This window comes from Coregonus clupeaformis, unplaced genomic scaffold (assembly GCF_020615455.1).
Source record: "Coregonus clupeaformis isolate EN_2021a unplaced genomic scaffold, ASM2061545v1 scaf1865, whole genome shotgun sequence".
NCBI classification, from domain to species: domain Eukaryota; kingdom Metazoa; phylum Chordata; class Actinopteri; order Salmoniformes; family Salmonidae; genus Coregonus; species Coregonus clupeaformis.
The window spans coordinates 48,276-60,000 of record NW_025535319.1 but is presented as its reverse complement, the minus strand read 5'-3'; the positions used below and the strand labels follow the sequence as shown (position 1 = coordinate 60,000).

At 49.6% G+C, this 11,725-nt stretch overlaps 1 pseudogene; it reads left to right on the top strand.

Annotated features, from left to right (window-relative positions):
* The window catches only part of LOC123487898, a 24,058-nt pseudogene extending 14,778 nt beyond the window's left edge, over positions 1 to 9,280 (top strand).
* The last annotated feature ends 2,445 nt before the right edge of the window (positions 9,281 to 11,725 follow it).

Genomic DNA, 11,725 nt, shown 5'->3' with positions numbered 1-11,725 from the left:
CCTTTCCCTCCCCTCTATCCCTCTCTCTCTCCCCCTCTCTCTCTCTCCTCCCTCTCTCTCCACTTTCCCCTCTCTCTCTCCCCCTCTCTCTCCCCCTCCCTCTCTCTCTCTCTCCCCTCTCTCGCTCCCCTTCCCTCCTCTCTCCCCTCTCTCTCTCTCTCCTCCTCTCTCTCTCTCTCTCTCTCTCTCTCTCCTTTTCCCTCCCCTCCTATCCCCTCTCTCTCTCTCCCCCTCTCTCCCTCCCCTCTTTCCCCTCTCTCTCTCTCCCCCCACCCTCTCTCCCTCTCTCTCCCCCTCCCTCTCTCTCTCTCCCTCTCTCGCTCCCCTCTCTCTCGCTCTCTCTCTCTCCCCTTCCCTCTCTCCCCCTCTCTCTCTCTCCTCCCCTCCTCCTCTCTCTCCCCTTTCCCTCCCTCTTCCCTCTCTCTCTCTCTCCCTCTCTCCTTCCCTCTCTCCCCCTCCCTCTCTCCCCTCCCTCTCTCTCCCCTCTCTCTTTCTCCCCTCTCTCTCTCTCCCCCTCCCTCTCTCTCTCCCCTCTCTCCCCTCTCTCTCTCCCCCCTCTCTCTACGTCAATGTCGACGTGGTGCACCCCAAACTGAACAGCTACACCAGTAAGGGACAGAGGGGTGTTTGTGCATCAGGATAGAGTTACCAGTGGTTGCTACTAGCGATATCAGGAGACATGTTGTTCTCCTCATGACACTAACTATCCACCTCACGTCACCAACATGTGACTGGTTCCACGTTACATCTTAGGTAGGAATAGATGTGATAGGGATGCAGAATTCCCAGGTTTTCCAGAAATCCTAGCTGGATGATTCCCAGAATCGGGGGAATATGCATGAAATGTGGAATCCTCTGACCAGGATTTCTGGGTAACCTGGACATTTTGGGAAAGTTACAGAATTTGGTATTAATAGATTTGCTTTGTGCCGCTACAGTGTTTTAGATAGCACTCTAGTGCAGTCCTTAGTCACACTAACACAATGCATGGTCCAATCAGCTGCCCACTACCAGGCTGAACCATTACTCAGCTGGTGTCCAATCAGCTGCCCACTACCAGGCTGAACCATTACTCAGCTGACAGTGGCTCAATCTAGACACTTACACAATATGAACTCCAATAGAGACCCTCTGAGAGGCCCTGTATGAACTCCAATAGAGACCCTCTGAGAGGCCCTGTATGAACTCCAATAGAGACCCTCTGAGAGGCCCTGTATGAACTCCAATAGAGACCCTCTGAGCCCTTATGACTCAATAGAGACCCTCTGAGAGGCCCTGTATGGCATGCAGGCTGTTTCCACGTGGTTGGGCATCAGTTCAGGCTGCGTGTTTGTACTGCACAGTCTGGACTGTTGAATGGGTAGATCTGACAGTGGTTTCCCAAGGCTTCGCGGTAGATTTTGAGGTTCTTTCAAGGAGCAAACTTAACTAAATTCATCCATTTGAGGTCATGTCCAAAACGCTAGACTTCATCCCAGAGATGAACCATATGGTTCTACTGCAGACTGATGATTCTAGGGTTGCTTTGGACCGTGCAGTAGTTATTGTGTTCTGACCAGGGCCGAGACGATACCAGGATCGCAATACTCGTTAGTATCGTGGCAAGGAAACAAAACACAAAGTGAATTTTACTTCTTTAGGAAAACAGCCTTAATGTTGGAAACAAACATCATTATGTTGTCATCCAGAGTCACATGTATTTTTTTTACAAAGCTAAAGCACACAATATTTTACATACAGCAGTTTTTTAAAGGACCAAAGGGTTTGATCTGCTTAATGTTTTCATTTTTGGCATGGAAAAAATATTGCGATACTGCTATGGTCCCTGTTCTGACCCTATAATCATCCTCTTGTGGTTGTGATTTTAGTGTTGTTCTGACTGGTCGGTCCTCCTGTGGTTGTGATTTTAGTGTTGTTCTGACTGGTCGGTCCTCCTGTGGTTGTGATTTTAGTGTTGTTCTGACTGGTCGGTCCTCCTGTGGTTGTGATGTTTGACCGTGTGCTTCTATTGTGGTTGTATGTTCTGACCTTGTGGTCCTTCTGTAGTTGTGATTCTAATGATTCTGACTGTGTGGTCTGATGATTCTGACTGTGTGGTCTGATGATGATTCTGACTGTGTGGTCTGATGATTCTGACTGTGTAGTCTGATTCTGACTGTGTGGTCTGATGATCCTGACTGTGTGGTCTAATGATGATTCTGACTGTGTGGTCTGATGATGATTCTGACTGTGTGGTCTGATGATTCTGACTGTGTAGTCTGATTCTGACTGTGTGGTCTGATGATCCTGACTGTGTGGTCTAATGATGATTCTGACTGTGTGGTCTGATGATGATTCTGACTGTGTGGTCTGATGATTCTGACTGTGTGGTCTGATGATGATTCTGACTGTGTGGTCTGATGATGATTCTGACTGTGTGGTCTGATGATTCTGTGGCCCTTCAGAGATCCCTGACCCCAGCAGCTGGTCGTTGACCCCTGGAGCGTCCTACGTGTAATCCTGCTGTACGGCGTGGAGTACAACTTCACCCCTGACACCCACGGAGCCGTCCTGGTCTCTGACGCAATCTCTAACTTCCTGTCCCGACCCGTCGACGTGTCCAAGGTAAGATCACAGGTACCACATGATGGGTAACCTGCTAATAGAACTCCCAGATGGGTGCTGGATCCTGCGTAGTAAAGTTAATAGTCCATGGAAGAATGGACAGTAGCACTCCAAAGGATCATCTTCAAAAATGTATTTATTAGCCTGGATTCCAGGAAAAGCTGTGAAATATGTTCTAACATATGAATTATACAGCTACAGTGAGGGAAAAAAGTATTTGATCCCCTGCTGATTTTGTACGTTTGCCCACTGACAAAGACATGATCAGTCTATAATTTAAATGGTAGGTTTATTTGAACAGTGAGAGACAGAATAACGACAAAAAAATCCAGAAAAGCATATCAAAAATGTTATAAATTGATTTGCATTTTAATGAGGGAAATAAGTATTTGGCCCCTCTGCAAAACATGACTTGGTACTTGGTGGCAAAACCCTTGTTTGCAATCACAGAGGTCAGACGTTTCTTGTAGTTGGCCACCAGGTTTGCACACATCTCAGAGGGATTTTTGTTCCACTCCTCTTTGCAGATCTTCTCCAAGTCATTAAGGTTTGAGGCTGACGTTTGGCAACTCGAACCTTCAGCCTCCCTCCACAGATTTTCTATGGGATTAAGGTCTGGAGACTGGCCAGGCCACTCCAGGACCTTAATGTGCTTCTTCTTGAGCCACTCCTTTGTTGCCTTGGCCGTGTGTTTTGGTAATTGTCGTGCTGGAATACCCATCCACGACCCATTTTCAATGCCATGGCTGAGGGAAGGAGGTTCTCACCCAAGATTTGACGGTACATGGCCCAGCCCATCGTCCCTTTGATGCGGTGAAGTTGTCCTGTCCCCCTAGCAGAAAAACACCCCCAAAGCATAATGTTTCCACCTCCATGTTTGACGGTGGGGATGATGTTCTTGGGGTCTAAAGATTCCTCCTCCTCCAAACACGGCGAGTTGAGTTGATGCCAAAGAGCTCGATTTAGGTCTCATCTGACCACAACACTTTCACCCTGTTCTCCTCTGAATCATTCAGATGTTCATTGGCAAACTTCAGACGGGCCTGTATATGTGCTTTCTTGAGCAGGGGACCTTGCCCTGCAGGATTTCAGTCTTTCACGGCGTAGTGTGTTACCAATTGTTTTCTTGGTGACTATGGTCCCAGCTACCTTGAGATCATTGACAAGATCCTCCCGTGTAGTTCTGGGCTGATTCCTCATCATTCTCATGATCATTGCAACTCCATGAGGTGAGATCTTGCATGGAGCCCCAGGCCAAGGGAGATTGACAGTTCTTTTGTGTTTCTTCCATTTGCGAATAATCGCACCAACTGTTGTCACCTTCTCACCAAGCTGGTTGGCAATGGTCTTGTAGCCCATTCCAGCCTTGTGTAGGTCTACAATCTTGTCCCTGACATCCTTGGAGAGCTCTTTGGTCTTGGCCATGGTGGAGAGTTTGGAATCTGATTGATTGATTGCTTCTGTGGACAGGTGTCTTTTATACAGGTACAAGCTGAGATTAGGAGCACTCCCTTTAAGAGTGTGCTCTAATCTCAGCTCGTTACTTATAAAAGAACACCTGGAACCAGAAATCTTTCTGATTGAGAGGGGTCAAATACTTATTTCCCACATTTTTTACATGCATTTTTTCTGGATTTTGTTGTTGTTATTCTGTCTCTCACTGTTCAAATAAACCTACCATTAAAATGATAGACTGATCATTTCTTTGTCAGTGGGCAAACATACAAAATCACAGGGGATCAAGTACTTTTTCTCCCCTCACTGTATGTGCATCAATCCTATATGAATGGGAAACCATGTCATTTTCTGACGTTATTCGGTGTGTTACCATGGTGATTGTTCTTTAATTCTGTTGTTATAGTTTGGGCTGATCTGGTGTTACCGTGGTGATCGTGAGAGAGGACCTGATTGGCCACGCCCTGAAGGAGTGTCCCGTTGTCCTCGACTACCAGGTGCAGACTGGGAACGACTCTCTGTACAACACACCACCCTGCTTCAGGTAAAACACACACACAGGCCCGGATTAAGGGATCATGGGCCCCGGGGCTACCACTTCCTCTAGGGCCCCCCCTCACCCGGTCCATCAACTGTCCGTGGGCCCCCCTTCCCGTCTGACCAACCAAGTCCCTGGCTACATGTTCTTGATGGGGAGAGAGCCTACCTGTTAGTTGGTTCATCAACTTTAGTTAAGTTCCCAAAAATAAGATGATTCCCATGGTATTGATACAGAACACCATTCAGGTAAACCCCCTCTCTCCCCCTCTCTCCCCTCTCTCCCCCTCTCTCTCCCCTCTCTCTCCCTCTCTCCCCTCTCTCCCTCTCTCTCCCCCTCTCTCTCCCCTCTCTCCCCTCTCTCCCCTCTCTCTCCCCTCTCTCCCTCTCTCTCCCCTCTCTCCCCCTCTCTCGCTCTCCCTCTCTCCCCTCTCTCTCCCCTCTCTCCCTCTCTCCCCTCTCTCTCCCTCTCTCTCCCCCTCTCTCTCGCTCTCTCCTCTCTCCCCTCTCTCTCCCTCTCTCTCCCCCTCTCTCTCCCCTCTCCCCCTCTCTCCCCCTCTCTCCCCCCTCTCTCTCCCCTCTCTCTCCCTCTCTCTCGCTCTCTCCACCCTCTCCCCCTCTCCTCCCCCTCTCCCCCCTCTCTCCCCCTCTCTCTCCCTCTCTCTCCCCTCTCTCTCCCTCTCCCCCTCTCTCCCCCCTCTCTCCCCCTCTCTCTCCCCTATCTCTCCCTCTCTCCCTCTCTCTCGCTCTCTCCACCCTCTCCCCCCTCTCCCTCCCCCCTCTCCCCCTCTCTCCCCCCTCTCTCCCCTCTCTCCCCTCTCTCTCCTCTCTCTCCCCTCTCTCTCCTCTCTCTCCCTCTCTCCCCTCTCGCTCTCTCCACCCTCTCCCCCTCTCCCCCCTCTCTCCCCCCTCTCCTCCCCCTCCCCCCCTCTCTCCCCCCTCTCTCCCTCTCTCTCCCTCTCTCCCTCTCTCTCCCTCTCTCCTCTCTCTCCCCTCTCTCTCCCTCTCTCTCCCCTCTCTCCCTCTCTCTCGCTCTCTCCACCCTCTCCCCCCTCTCCTCCCCCTCTCCCCCCTCTCTCCCCTCTCTCTCCCCTCTCTCCCCTCTCTCTCCCCTCTCTCCTCTCTCTCCCCTCTCTCCCCTAGTATCTACATCATGAGTCTGGTTCTGGAGTGGATAAAGAACAATGGCGGTGTTGATGCCATGGAAACACTCAGTATGATCTATGATATCATTAACTCCTCCAACCACTTCTATGATTGTCCAGTGGACATGGCGTGTCGAAGTGGGGAAGAAACAGGGAGGCTAAACTCTGGAGAAGGAGTTCCTGGATGGAGCCTCCAAACTGGGCATGATCTCACTGAAGGGACACAGGGAGGCTACACTTGTTTGTTGTCTTGGTCCTGTAGCGTGAAGCGCTCCACACGTTACTTTTGGAAGTGCAACGAATTGCATCACGCTCATCTACAGCTATTCTGGTCTCTGTTTAACATCTACAGGAGGGAGTGTGACTGTCTACCAACTATTCTGGTCTCTGTTTAACATCTACAGGAGGGAGTGTGACTGTCTACCAACTATTCTGGTCTCTGTTTAACATCTACAGGAGGGAGTGTGACTGTCTACCAACTATTCTGGTCTCTGTTTAACATCTACAGGAGGGAGTGTGACTGTCTACCAACTATTCTGGTCTCTGTTTAACATCTACAGGAGGGAGTGTGACTGTCTCTACCTCTGGAGTGTGCATCTGATCATGGTGTTTGTGTCTCCCTGTCACGATCGTCGAAAGGATTGGACCAATGCGCAGCGTGGAATGCGAACATACTTTATTATTATATTCACCACAAGAACAAAACAACAAAACGATATGTGAAGTCCTTGGTAACAAAACACAAACCATACACGGAACAAGATCCCACAATACACTGTGCCAAACAGGCTGCCTAAGTATGGTTCCCAATCAGAGACAACAAGCAACAGCTGATTCTCGTTGCCTCTGATTGAGAACCACCCCGGCCAACATAGATACACATGAACTAGATCCTAACATAGAAACACAAACACATAGAATCTACACACCCTGGCTTAACATATAAGAGTCCCAGAGCCAGGGCGTGACAGTACCCCCCAAAGGCGCGGACTGCGACCGCGCCAAACATAAACCGAACAGGGGAGGGCCGGGTGGGCATTCCTCCTCGGAGGAGGATCCGGCTCCGGGCGTGACCACCACCCTCTAATAACCCCCCCGTAGCGCCCCTGGTCTGGTCTGGTCCCGCTGGCCGGAGCTGGATTGGACATCGGTGGAGCGGATTGCTCAGGCTCCGGTGTGGAGCAGCTGACCGGTACCTGACCAGGCACCGGTGAACCGGGCACGGGCTGTGCCGGACTGACGACACGCACCCCAGACTTGGTGCGGGAAGCAGGAATGGGCCGGACCGGGCTGACGACGCGCACCCCTGGCTTGGTGCGGGGAGTAGGAACGGGCCGGACCGGGCTGACGATGCGCACCACAGGCTTGGTGCGGGGAGCAGGAATGGGCCGGACCGGGCTGACGACGCGCACCCCTGGCTTGGTGCGTGGAGCAGGAACGGGCTGACGATGCGCACCACAGGCTTGATGCGGGGAGCAGGAATAGGCCGGGCCGGGCTGGCGACGCGCACCATAGGCTTGGTGCGAGGGGCAGGAACAGGCCGGGTCAGGCTGGCGACGCGCACCATAGGCTTGGTGCGAGGGGCAGGAACAGGCCGGGTCGGACTGGCGACGCGCACCATAGGCTTGGTGCGAGGGGCAGGAACAGGCCGGACCGGGCTGGCGACGCGCATCACAGGCTTGGTGCGAGGGCAGGAACAGGCCGGACCGCACTGGGAACACACACCACTGGCCTTATACGGGGATCAGGAATGGGCCGGACCGGACTGGCAACACACTTCAGTACCTCTCGCCGTGCCTCTACACTTTCCCTCCCTCTAATCACCAATGGCTCCCGTAACCCGGTGGCCTTCTCTCCTCGTCCACAAACTCGCCCCTTATCTGCCTCCAGCAGCCCCGTCGTCCATGCCATGTGCCCCCCCCTAAAAATGTATTGGGGGTGCCTCTCGCCTGTCCGACGACGGCCCGGTTGGCACCGCTGCTCCTCTCTACGGCGCGCCTCCACCGTCTCCTCCCACGGAAGGCGATCCATCCCGGCCTGGATTTCCTCCCAAGTCCAGGACCCTTTCCCGTCCAATATCTCCTCCCAAGTCCAGGCTGTCTGCTCCTGGACACGCTGCTTGGTCCTGTTTTGGTGGGATCTTCTGTCACGATCGTCGAAAGGATTGGACCAATGCGCAGCGTGGAATGCGAACATACTTTATTATTATATTCACCACACGAACAAAACAACAAAACGATATGTGAAGTCCTTGGTAACAAAACACAACCCAACACGGAACAAGATCCCACAATACACTGTGCCAAACAGGCTGCCTAAGTATGGTTCCCAATCAGAGACAACAAGCAACAGCTGATTCTCGTTGCCTCTGATTGAGAACCACCCCGGCCAACATAGATACACATGAACTAGATCCTAACATAGAAACACAAACACATAGAATCTACACACCCTGGCTCAACATATGAGTCCCAGAGCCAGGGCGTGACACTCCCCTTACAGGTCAGTGGGAGGAATACGTGCGTCTCTGTACAACGCTGTGACGGTGGAGGATGCTGAGGCTCTGGCCAATTACATGAAGGAGTTCCTCAAGAAGCACCAACAGGAGCAGACCATACAGCATGCTGGACCAATCAGAGCAGGACATGCTGCTGGGTCTATGGGACCAGGTGAAATGTTCACACAACTGTTCAGAAAGGAATATACTGAATAGAGCTGACATAGTTCCCTATTATATGTTTACATTAGTATTTTACATATTAGTCATTTAGCAGATACTCTTATCCAGAGCAACTTACATTCAGTGCGTTCAACTACATTACAGACAATCATATATGTTCTATATGACACATTTCTATCTGTAATGTTGAACTTTGTGGAACATGACCCCAGGCTACATGTTGTATCAACTCAACACACTGACCCCAGGCTACATGTTGTATCAACTCAACACACTGACCCCAGGCTACATGTTGTATCAACTCAACACACTGACCCCAGGCTACATGTTGTATCAACTCAACACACTGACCCCAGGCTACGTGTTGTATCAACTCAACACACTGACCCCAGGCTACGTGTTGTATCAACTCAACACACTGACCCCAGGCTACGTGTTGTATCAACTCAACACACTGACCCCAGGCTACGTGTTGTATCAACTCAACACACTGACCCCAGGCTACGTGTTGTATCAACTCAACACGCTGACCCCAGGCTACGTGTTGTATCAACTCAACACACTGACCCCAGGCTACATGTTGTATCAACTCAACACACTGACCCCAGGCTACGTGTTGTATCAACTCAACACACTGACCCCAGGCTACGTGTTGTATCAACTCAACACACTGACCCCAGGCTACATGTTGTATCAACTCAACACACTGACCCCAGGCTACGTGTTGTATCAACTCAACACACTGACCCCAGGCTACATGTTGTATCAACTCAACACGCTGACCCCAGGCTACATGTTGTATCAACTCAACACGCTGACCCCAGGCTACGTGTTGTATCAACTCAACACACCGTTTAAAGTACTGGACAGTCATTTGTAAATGTCATCAAATCTCCAGATTTTCAGGTTAACCTGTCTCTGTATCACTAGTGTGGAATCCATGGGTGTGTCCCAAATGCATTGGTGGAAAAAGTACCCAATTGTCATACTTGAGTAAAAGTAAAGATACCTTAATAGAAAATGACTCAAGGAAAAGTGAAAGTCACCCAGTAAAATACCACTTGAGTAAAAGTCTAAAAGTATTTGGTTTTAAATATACTTAAGTATAAAAAGTAAATGTAATTGCTAAGATATACTTAAGTATCAAAAGTAAAAATACAAGTATGAATCATTTCAAATATTAGCAAACCAGACGGCACGATTTTCATTTTTTATTTTTTTATTTACGGTTACCCAGGGGCACACTCCAACACTCAGACATAATTTACAAATGAAGCATGTGTGTTTAGTGAGTCCATCAGATCAGAGGCAGTAGGGATGACCAGGGATTTTCTCTTGATAGGTGCGTGAATTGGACAATTTTCCTGTCCTGCTGAGCATTCAAAATGTAACCAGTACTTTTGGGTGTCAGAGAACATTTATGGAGTAAAAAGTACATTATTTTCTTTAGGAATGTAGTGAAGTAAAAGTAAAAGTAGTCAAAAATATAAATAGTAAAGTAAAGTACAGATACCACAAAAAACTCCTGAAGTAGTACTTTAAAGTATTTTTACTGAAGTACTTTACACCACTGCCCAGATGGCACCCTATTCCCTATAAAGTACACTTGCTTTGACCAGAGCCCCAGGGGGATTAGGGTGCCATCTGGGAAGCAGACCATAGTGGACGTAGCTGCACCTTTAACACGTGTTATGAAGCAGCGCTCTGAGACAGTTACGCTGCCTTAACCACATTTTAAACTGTCTCTTGTTAACTTTGTCTGGGTTTTACTTACTGTAGACGATCAGTGCTTTAATGTACATGGTAAAACCAGTTTTATGTGGAAGGAGTTATATTGACATTCCATTAAACTAACTCTGTAATTTGATGGTTTCTCCTGTGTTGTGTTCTTTTTAACGTGGAGTTGTTTTTACAGCAGGCTGCCACAAGGTGGAGCCACTGATTCAGTTGATCGATCCTGTCTCTATAAGACCTGCATATCAAAACCCTGAGAGGAACTGCTGTCGCTGCCTGAAGTCACCTCTGTTCTGAGGGCAAACCTAATACAGTACATTTCTAAATGTGATTATAAAATGTGTCACTTGCTGCTTTGGTTCACATCTAATGTTCAGCGGTCATTAGTCACGTTCCTCCTCAGCCAAACAGGAACAAACAAATTGCAGAAGGACTGGTGCAAAATTCAGGTAACTTTCCCCCAAATTCCCCGGTTTTCCAGAAATCCTGGTTGAAGGTTTACAGATTTCCTGCTTCCCTCCTGATTCCGGGGGAATCTTCCAACCAGAATTTCTGAACACCCAAAAATTTTTGGGAAAGTTTTGCAAAAGAACTGGTGTCCTCTTATGCCCCTTTCACACTAGTGAGCCAAGCTGTCCTGTACATAACGTCGCTGAGAAGCTGTCCTGTACATAACGTCGCTGAGAAGCTGTCCTGTACATAACGGCGCTGAGAAGCTGTCCTGTACATAACGTCGCTGAGAAGCTGTCCTGTACATAACGGCGCTGAGAAGCTGTCCTGTCCATAACGTCGCTGAGAAGCTGTCCTGTACATAACGGCGCTGAGAAGCTGTCCTGTACATAACGTCGCTGAGAAGCTGTCCTGTACATAACGGCGCTGAGAAGCTGTCCTGTACATAACGTCGCTGAGAAGCTGCACTGTAGCAGCCACCTTTTGTCGCTGTCAGTTATCATATGATACTTTTTAACCTAGCTATGAATGTCCTTGAGTCGTGACAAACGTTTAGAATGGGGGACTTATCTGGTTGTTAAAAAGTGGTGAGATTAGGTAAGCAGAGAACAGAACAGCAATGTTATCGGAAACGGATGGAAAGATAGAGACGGGAGGGAGAAAAGGTTGAGTGAGGGAGGGAGTGAGTGAGTGAGTGAGTGAGTGAGTGAGTGGTGGTGAGTGAGTGAGTGAGTGAGTGAGTGAGTGAGTGAGTGGTGGTGAGTGAGTGAGTGAGTGGTGAGTGAGTGAGTGAGTGAGTGAGTGAGTGAGTGAGTGAGTGGTGAGTGAGTGGAGTGAGTGAGTGAGTGAGTGAGTGAGGAGTGAGGGAGGGAGGGAGGGAGGGAGGGAGGGAGGGAGGGAGGGAGGGAGGGAGGGGAGTGAGTGAGTGAGTGAGTGAGTGAGTGGTGAGTGAGTGAGTGAGTGAGTGAGTGAGTGAGTGAGTGAGTGAGTGGTGAGTGAGTGAGTGGTGAGTGGTGGTGAGTGAGTGAGTGAGTGGTGAGTGAGTGAGGAGTGAGTGAGTGAGTGAGTGAGTGAGTGAGTGAGTGAGTGGTGAGTGGAGTGAGTGAGTGAGTGAGTGAGT